General features: G+C 40.2%; 1 long non-coding RNA gene across 1 annotated transcript; it reads left to right on the forward strand.

Moving 5' to 3' along the window:
* The first annotated feature begins 881 nt into the window (after positions 1-881).
* On the forward strand, positions 882-2008 carry LOC133288844 (uncharacterized). The gene is made up of 3 exons (XR_009748409.1): positions 882-1005; positions 1738-1811; positions 1896-2008. It is a non-coding gene; the product is annotated as an uncharacterized LOC133288844 (long non-coding RNA).
* The last annotated feature ends 7888 nt before the right edge of the window (positions 2009-9896 follow it).

Here is a 9896-nt window from a genome sequence, read left to right on the forward strand (position 1 = left end):
TCATATATGCTGTCCTAAAGAATAATAGGAAGCTCCACTATAACACCTCACAATTCTAAATTAAGTAATTAATACATTGAGTGAATAATTAAGTGAGGGATTAGTGAAAATCCTAAAGATTAGGCCAGAATAGAAAGAAAGGGCAAAACAGTAAATTGCCAACACGCAACCCTAGGAAGATAAAAATTGCGTAGAAGGTCTCAGATGGTAAAAATAACCTTGGAAATGGATTCAGAACGAAAAATTGAGTGGACAGGCAAGTTTCAGAAAAATCAGTGAATAGTGTTTTTCGTGGGTAAAAATATTGCGGTACGATTGCACCGTAAAACGTGCCGATTGAGTTTTGAGATCTAGATTTCAAATATGAGTTATAAATGGTCTATAGAACTAGGAAATATGATTTCTGATAATATTTGATAGAATTAAGTCAGTTTGGGGAAGCGTGCCAACGGCGCGCGCAACAGCTTAAAACAATATTTTCTCCGAACGACCGAAAAACTCCAGATTCATCTGATCAAGTATAATTAAAGGACTTTGGTGAATGTTTAATTTTTAATTTTATAAATAGGTTGTGAAATAATCGAAGACTAGTGGTGAGATTAAGTGAGTTTAAGTTAGTTTTGAGTGAGGTGGCACTTGTGGGACCCACTCCCACTTAAATGACCATTTAAGCACATGTGGAAATCAGAATTTGGAACTCATCCCCTTCATTTTTTAGCTGCAAATTCGTGGGTCTCCATGGTTAGGGTTTTGAAAACTTCAAACTATTGTAACTTGAGTTCTAGGCCACCAAATTGAGTGATTCCAAAGCCTAACTCACTTAAAATTTCGCAAGGAATCCATTTTTGTCCTTATTTTCGAGTTTGGTGCAGTGTAGAGGGAGATACTTCCCATTTTCAGTTACGAAATATTGAAGTATTTTGGGGATTTTGGTGGATTGGAAGCTCACTTTGGTTCATTGGTTGCTTGAAGATCATTCCCTTGGACCCTAGGAGTTGTTTTGTGGTGAGTTTCTCCAGTTTTCATTGAGTTTTTATTTGGATTGAATTTGTGACATAGAGTGGGTTGTTTGGATTGATGTAGTTAGAGATCTCAAATTGAAATTTTGTATTAGACAAATGTGGCTTAGAATGATGTCTTAGAGTGATTGATGTCATAAAAATTATTGAGGAAAAAAATGATTTAACTTAGGCAAATTTTGTGTTCATGAGCAAGACTTTATGAATTGGAATTTTGGTGTGATGAGATAATTGAGTTGTGGAGTAATTGTATGAGTTAATAGTAAGATTGTATGATGTATGGAGTTATTAAATTGAATTGGATACCTTTGGTATGATGACTTGATGAATTCGGCCATTGGAGGGTAGTTGAGAATTGATGTTGAAAAATCATTTGGATGATGTGTTGTGTAATTATATGGTGATTAGATGGGTTGTGTGGTGGTTGGAAAATGTTAGAATCAATGGAAAATACTAACTTGTGTTTAGGGACATAAATGAACCTAGAGTGAATTATTTAGCAAAACAATGAGTAATAGACGTAAAACGGAAAAACAGAACTTGAATTGGCCTCTTGGCAACCTAAGGAAGCATAATAAAATGAGAAAGAAAATTTAGAAAAATAAATCCTAAAATAACACTACAAGGGCCAAACCATCATGGTGATGGGAAGGATTTTTGTGTTTTTCGTGTTTTGACGTAAATTGACGTATACTGACGGCTGTACATGGTTGTATAGGTTGTCGTACGTCGAATTGAATCCTGAACAGTGAATCAGTGAATTGCCCTTGGTCCTGGACCAAGTGGATTGAGGTAAGTGATTGTATTATGCATGTGAAATTGAGATTTGGCATGCATTTTGTGAACTTTGAGTAATTGGGAACGTCCTATGTGTAGGCGTTCTGTTGAGTAGCAGACTTGGAACTTAAGCTGCTGCGGAGCTAAGTGAGAAAACTTTTTAAGGTAACCTCTTGGTACTGGGGCTTGTTCCCCTTTTCTGTTCCACCTTGCCAGTTGATGGCAACGGTAGGAAGTGTATATGAGTAGTGTAGAACACATGAGCATGCATGCATTATAACAATGGGTACTTATGTACCGAGTCTCTGGCCAGTAGACAATTTTCTTAGCCTTCAGGCAGTTTCGGACTTCCACTGGATAGGTCTCCAGGAGGGAGTTCCAGTTGACCGTGGGTCATGGTGTGTGATCCGGGTAGGAGCACACTAGGAATGTCTTTGGCGTTTTGGATGGTTTGGGCATCATGGTTGTGGTTATTTTTAACGCACCTTGGATGATACCCATAGGCTTATATATGCCCAGGGCGTACATGGAATTGGGGCTACCATCCCGTATCGTCGTAGTTTGTATCTCTATATTCCCCATTTCTCTAAAACCCTTGCTATATCCCGTTTTAAAAATTGGTTGTTGTATTCTATTCATATGCATCGAAGTGAACCATTGGGCGGAGTTTTCTCCAGAACCTCTGGGTTACTGAGATATATTTGTATATCTCACCCCGTCTCGAGGCATTTATTTCAGGATGTACTAGTGGTGTTGGTGCAGCGGGCAAGAGGCCCGCAGAGTGATAGAGGGACATTTTCAGTATTTGGCATATTGTTCATGTTGGCATGCCTAAGTCTAATAGTTTGTATCATTTGAAATTATGTTTAAATTTGTAATTGAAGTTGTAATATTGTAAAGGGTAATTTGAAGTTGAAGTCGTAAGTTGTAATATTTAAGTATATGTTGTAAATGTAAAAGAGATGCATGATGTACTAAGATGGAAGGATTTTAGGCCTATGTTAGAGTTATGGTTATATGCTTATATTGTGAAACTACATGTAAATGGGACCTTTTGTGATTGAAACAAGTAAGGAATATAATGTGAACTCTATAGTATAAACTGTGTAATAAATATAAACTGGATTGGGTTGTAAGTGCCCCAAGGCGTTGTTGGTCCTTGTGTGTGCCACCCATTGGATTATTACTGTATTATTGTTGGATTATTAGGTACTTTGAGGCATTAGTGAGCTTGTACAAATTTGGGGATTATTGGAAAAACAAAGGAAACTCTGACGAATTTTCTGTAGAATTGGCAGATTTTAGGTGAACTTCGGGAGAGCATATCTCCCTCTATAGATGTCCGATAGGGACGTACCATATGCCATTTTGAAGCTTGAGATGTCCCCTATATGGTGTTAAAATATGAGCCAGTTATGGATTTCACGCAGCCCTGTGGAATTTATTGAGTTCGGACTGTCCAGGGACCTCTGATAAAGGGGCTGTTCTGGCCAGTTTTTGGGAATTTGATTCCTGCTTCGCCTCTTAGTCGAATTGAGCGTGTGTTACACCAAAATGAAGTTTGAGATATCTAGTTTGTAGGATAAAAATTTGAGAGCAATTGGACGAGTGGATTGGGTGCAGTAATTCGAGAAGTGTGAGTGGTTTAGAGCTATTTTGGGGTTGGTTGGCTATTTTGCTTATCCAACTTCAAACGGCGATAACCGGAGCAAATGAGCTCCGAATTGAGCGTGTGATAGCTTGTTGAAAAGGGAATTAAGTAAGACAAAGATATAATCTGAGATGAAGGTTTGATTGCGAGCGGTGTGTTCGCAGAAAATTTAGGAGTGAACCATGTTCGAATAGGTAAAAACGTAATGTTTGGAAATTGGCTAAGTGGGTGTATGGGAACCCCTTAGTAACTTATAATAAGTATATTGTGATGTAAAAATAGATAACAATAAATATTCCGCAAGAGTTAACAGTTATAGTCACAACTTTTAATTATTACGCGTTTTATTGTTTTAAATGCTCGCGTAATAATCGGAAAAAGTTTATTCGTATTTTTATAAATGAATTGCTGTGATTGTAACTGCGCTTAATATCATAATTTATGTTAACAATACCGGTACGTAACGGGCTGTTACATCCACTGTCTTCTTGGTTATAATAGTGTAGATCAGGACAACCCTCATCAAAATCACTTCCGCCTGGTTGGAGGAAGGCATAACATTGGAGACCACAAAATGGAACCAGACCCTGGCCTCTCCATTCAGTTGCCTCAACCAAAGCAATTTAGGATTTACCTTATCCTTTGTCATTTCCCACTTCTCATTTGGCTTAGAAATGGTGTGCAACACAGGCTCAGCTGCCCCCAGTTTGGTCCAATTCTCAAATTCAGGGTCATGTCTCCTTGGGGGAATGTCAATATTCTGCCAATTTCTTCTGAACTCACAGCTGGTGTTATGAATGTGATCACAGTGTTGGATTTCAGAAGCTTCTGAATAGTATGGGCATCATATTTTACTTTCTTGCCTCTCACCCAACTAACAAAATGCTTCTGCCCACCCTCATCACCATTGTAGGCTTTAGTATAGAATTCTCGTGCTATGGCCGGGCTGTTGTCAACCAGAATCTCACCGAAAGTCACCCATTCTCTCTTCTGCAACTGGGACTGGAATTCTGGGTACTCATCCTTGTCCAGGATGAATTTCCTTTCCCGAACGAATGGCCTGGAAGAGGTCTTGGTATTGAAACGGACCTCGTGATCAGAACTCTTCCAGAAATGGGCATCATATGTAGGTGGAGGTGGTGTAGGCTCAGATGCCTGCGTCAACCTGGACCTCTTCTTTCCTGTTTTCTTGGGTGAAGGTGTAGACATGATCCTGAAAAATCAGAGAAGTAGTCAGTATAGCATTTGAACATGTGGATCCAATTCCTAGATTTGAATTGAAGAAGTGGTTCAATTAGATCCCAATCATGTAAGTAAACACCCCCCCCCCCACAATGCCTAAATCAGCAGCCTAAATCATGTATGCAGCAGGGCCTGGGCGCTAAAACGATCACACTGAGCGTTTTAGCGTCCTGGCTTTGTGCGTGTGTTCAACTGGTCGAGCGCTAAAACGTAGGGTGACCAGTGTTTTAGTGCCCTGGCTTTTCTGGGTCAGGCATTTTGGCAAACACCGTGTGTGCGTGTCTGAAAGATCATGTGTGTAAAACGATTGGGGATACCCCCATCCCCAAAAATTAGTAAGAACAGCAAGATCACAAATGCATGAACATATATTTACAAATAAAAACATTAATCACCTAGGTAGTTCATGGAATCAAGATTGAGAAAACCCTAGATGAGATGAAATAAATACAAAAATGATAAAAAGATGGAATAGAAGAGATGATTATACATACTTTGTGGTGAACGAGGGTGAGTGAATGGAGAAATGAAATTCAGAAGAATTCGCAAGTTGGAGAGAAAATGGAGAGAATGATTGAATGCAAAAAGATAGTGGGGGGAGAAGTGAGGGAAACCGTGTAAATCAAATAAGTGACGCATCGCTAAAACGTTGAAACCAAACATTTTAGTGCCCAGGACCAGAAAAATGTGCACTCGTTGTGTGCAGCACTGCGCTAAAACGGTCACCTTGGACGTTTTAGCGCTCTGGGCCAGAGTGCTTGCAATCTGATGCATAAAGGAACGCTAAAACGGTCAGTCTGAACGTTTAAGCACTCTGGGCCAAAGTTTTTGCATTGTGATGCAACTCTAGTCCGCTAAAACGTCCAGAATGGAATTTTAGCGCCCAGCACTTGTCAAAAAAAAAAATTCTTCTTAAAATTTTCTAAAACTTTTCCTCCTTCTATTCTTTTTTTTTTTTATATATGTATTTAACACTAATATGACATACCTGATACAGTGGGTTGCCTCCCACTCAGCACGTGTTTAACGTCACGAGCCTGACGGTTCTTATTCTATTTTACCTCCAACAGGGCAACTGAAATAAGTTGCCTGTCCACAGCACATCCAATGTAAAGTTTCAACCTCTGACTGTTGACAGTAAAACTTCGGTCAGAGTCCCAAGAACAAATTTCTACCACTCCATAAGACTTCATGCTCTTAACCACAAATGGTCCAGGCCATCTGGATTTCAGCTTCCTTGGAAACAATTTCAACCTGGAGTTGAATAACAACACTTGATCTCCCACTTTGAAATCCCTGGGTGTAATCTTCCTGTCATGCCATAGCTTGGTCTTTTCCTTGTATAGGCTGGCACTCTCATATGCAGACAGACGAAATTCATCCAGTTCATCCAATTGCAGTAGTCTTTTTTCACCTGCTGCTTTGGAGTCAAAGTTCAAAAACTTGACAGCCCACAATGCTCTATTCTCCAAATCCACAGGCAAATGACATGCTTTCCCAAACAACAACTGAAATGGAGACATTCCTATAGGAGTCTTGAATGCTGCTATAAGCCCACAAGGTGTCATCAAGTTTCTTGGACCATTGAGTCCTAGCATTCCCAACAGTTTTCTCCAGAATTCTTTTAAGTTCCCTGTTGGAAATCTCAACCTGACCACAAGTCTGTGGATGGTACGGAGTACTTATCTTGTGCCTGACTCCATACTTTGCAAGGACAAACTCAACCAGCCTGTTATCAAAGTGTGTTCCCCTATCACTGATTATGGCTCTCGGGACTCCAAATCTCACAAAAATGTTCACAACCCGTGAATCATTGGTCTGTGTGGCTATGGCTTCGACCCACTTCGACACATAATCAACTGCCACCAGGATATACTTGTTAGAGTAGGAAGAGGGAAAGGGTCCCATGAAATCCATACCCCAGACATAAAAGATCTCCACCTCCAGTATATTATTCAAAGGCATTTCATGTCTCCTGGAGATGTTCCCAGTCCTCTGGCAGTTGTCACATGCTTCCACATATTTCCTGGCATCCTTGTACAATGTGGGCCAATAGAAGCCACTCATCAAAACTTTGGTTGTTGTTCTCTCACCTGTAAAATGGCCACCATAAGCTGAACCATGACAATGCCATAAAACACTCTTTTGCTCCTCTTCTGGAATACATCTTCTTATTACTCCATCTGAACATCTATAGAAAAAGTATTGTTCATCCCAGATGTATCTCCTCACATCATGCATAAATTTCTTCCTCTGTTGGTAAGTGAAATCCTTTGGCATGGCTCCAGCAGCTTTGTAGTTAGCAAAATCAGCAAACCATAGTGGGGTGTTACTAGTCAAGACCTGATCTTGCACCAACTTTGTGCTTATGGCCAGTATTTGCTCATCAGGAAACTCCTCATTAATCACAACTTCCGGTCCCTCCTGTAAATTTGTCTCTGTGATCCTGGATAAGTGATCAGCCACCAAGTTTTCAACTCCCTTTTTGTCCTTAATCTCCACTTCAAACTCTTGCAGAAGTAACATCCATCGGAGTAACCTGGGCTTAGCATCCTGCTTTGTTAACAAATACTTCAAAGCTGCATGGTCAGTGTAAACAATAACCTTGGACCCTAGAAGATATGACCTGAACTTGTCAAATGCATACATTATTGCCAATAACTTTTTTTCTGTAGTAGCATAATTCTTTTGTGACTCATTAAGAATTTTACTGGCATAGTAAATGACATGCAATAATTTATCCTTCCTTTGGCCTAGCACTACCCCTACAGCATAATTATTGGCATCACACATAAGTTCAAAAGGTAATGAAAAATCAGGTGCCATGATTTTTGGTGTAGTGATCAACATATCTTTCAAAACATTGAATGCATGCAAGCAGTCATCAGTAAACAGAAATTCTTGATCCTTCCCTAACAACTTGCATAATGGTTTTGCAATTTTGGAAAAGTTTTTTTATGAAACGACGGTAAAACCCTGCTTGACCTAGAAAACTCCTCACACCTTTAACATTTATGGGAGAGGGTAGTTTCTCAATAACAGAGATCTTGGCCTTATCTACTTCAATCCCTCTGTTGGACACTTTGTGTCCCAAAACAATACTCTTTGTCACCATGAAGTGACATTTCTCCCAATTCAGCACAAGATTACAATCTTGGCATCTTTTCAACACACTATCCAGGTTTTCTAAACATGCACCAAAAGTAGGACCAAACACAGAAAAATCATCCATGAAAATCTCAATGCACCTTTCTACCATGTCAGAGAATATAGAAAGCATGCACCTTTGAGAAGTTGCTGGTGCATTGCATAGGCCAAAAGGCATCCTCCGGTATGCAAAGATTCCATAGGGGCAAGTAAATGTAGTCTTCTCCTGATCTTTCGGAGCCACAGCTACAATCCGTCTAAGAAACAGTAGAAGGCATGTCCTGCCAATCTCTCCAGCATTTGGTCCAGGAATGGAATAGGGAAATGGTCCTTCCTTGTTGCTTTGCTGAGTCTCTGGTAGTCAATACACATCCTCCAGCCTGTGTCTGTTCTTGTAAGGATCAGTTCATTGTTCTCATTCCTCACAACAGTCATCCCTCCTTTCTTGGGCACTGTCTGAACTGGACTCACCCAAGCACTGTCTGAAATAGGGTAAATCATCCCAGCATCAAGCAACTTCACCACCTCCTTCCTCACTACTTCCTTCGTAGTGGGATTGAGTCTTCTCTGTGGTTGTCTCACTGGTTTGACTTCCTCTTCCATCAATATCTTATGAGTGCAGAAGGAAGGGTTGATACCCTTAAGATCTGAAAATGACCAGCCCATGGCTGTCTTATTCTTCTTGAGCACTTCAACCAACTTCACTTCCTCCCTTTCAGACAACAATGCATTGATAATGGCTGGGTAGGTTTGATCATCCCCAAGGAACACATACTTTAAGATTTGAAAGTAGTTCTTTCAATTCCACCTTAGGTGCTCCCTTAGGAATGTCATCCACTTTCTTTTCCAACTCTTCAACCATCGGTTCCTCCTGATAAAATTCCCCACTTATCTCATCCTTTAATTTATCTTCCTCAAATGACACGTCTGCTTCTCCTGTCACTTCTTCCACAACCTCCTGTATGATATCAATTCTGAACCAATCATCCACATTAACAGGATGTTTAATGGCTTCAAACTCATAATTGTAACGGTCTCTTCATTCACCCTTAACATCAGCTTCCCTTGTTCAACATCAATCAGGGATCTAGCAGTTGCTAAGAATGGCCTCCCTAGAAGTAGAGGGCTTTCAGTATCTTCTTCTTCCATATCAAGAATCACAAAGTCCACAGGAAAAATGAACTTATCTACCTTGACCAGAACATCTTCTACCATACCTTCTGGTCTCTTGATGGATCTATCTGCTAGATGCGGAATAAGATTGGTATCCTTCAATTTGTTGATTCCCAAAGCTCTACATACACACAATGGCATCAAATTTATGTTGGCCCCCAAATCACAAAGTGCCTTCCCTACTTCCACATCTCCAATGGCAATAGGAATGCTGAAACTCCCTGGGTCTTTTAACTTTGGAGGAAGCTTCTTTTGGATCAGGGAACTACACTCTTCTGTTAAGGCCACAGTCTAACCATCCTTCAGTTTCCTCTTCTTAGACAGAAGATCCTTCATGAATTTAGCATAGTGAGGCATGTTCTCCAAGGCCTCAGCAAATGGAATGTTAATCTGCAACTTCTTAAAAATATCCAGAAACCTTGCATAGTGCTGCTTCTAAATTTCCTGCTTTAACTGTTGAGGATAAGGCACTTTAGCATATGGAGATAGGTTAATTAGCTGGTCCTGCTTGTCAGCCAGTTTCTTCTTCTCCCACTTCATCAACTTCTTGGGTGAAGAACTCTTCTCAACCACTACCTCTTCTTCTTTCTTATCTTTCCCAACTTTCTTTTCTACTTCATTATTTTCAACTACAACATCTTCAACAACAACTTCCTCCTATTTTCCTTTTCTTCCACTTTCTTCTCTTCCACTTTCTTGTTAACCGGTTGAAGCACAAGCCCACTTCTTGTAATTATGGACTTGCAGTGCTCCTTTGGATTCACCGTGGTATCACTAGGGAACTTTCCCTGTGGCTTCTCAGATATCTGTCTAGACAACTGGGTAATTTGTGTCTCCAAATTCCGGATGGATGCTTCCTGGTTCCTGAATGCTGTCTTGGTCTCTTG

This window comes from Gastrolobium bilobum, unplaced genomic scaffold (assembly GCF_033153095.1).
Source record: "Gastrolobium bilobum isolate Gb01-03AN ecotype WA unplaced genomic scaffold, APGP_CSIRO_Gbil_v1 utg21612, whole genome shotgun sequence".
Classification (NCBI taxonomy): domain Eukaryota; kingdom Viridiplantae; phylum Streptophyta; class Magnoliopsida; order Fabales; family Fabaceae; genus Gastrolobium; species Gastrolobium bilobum.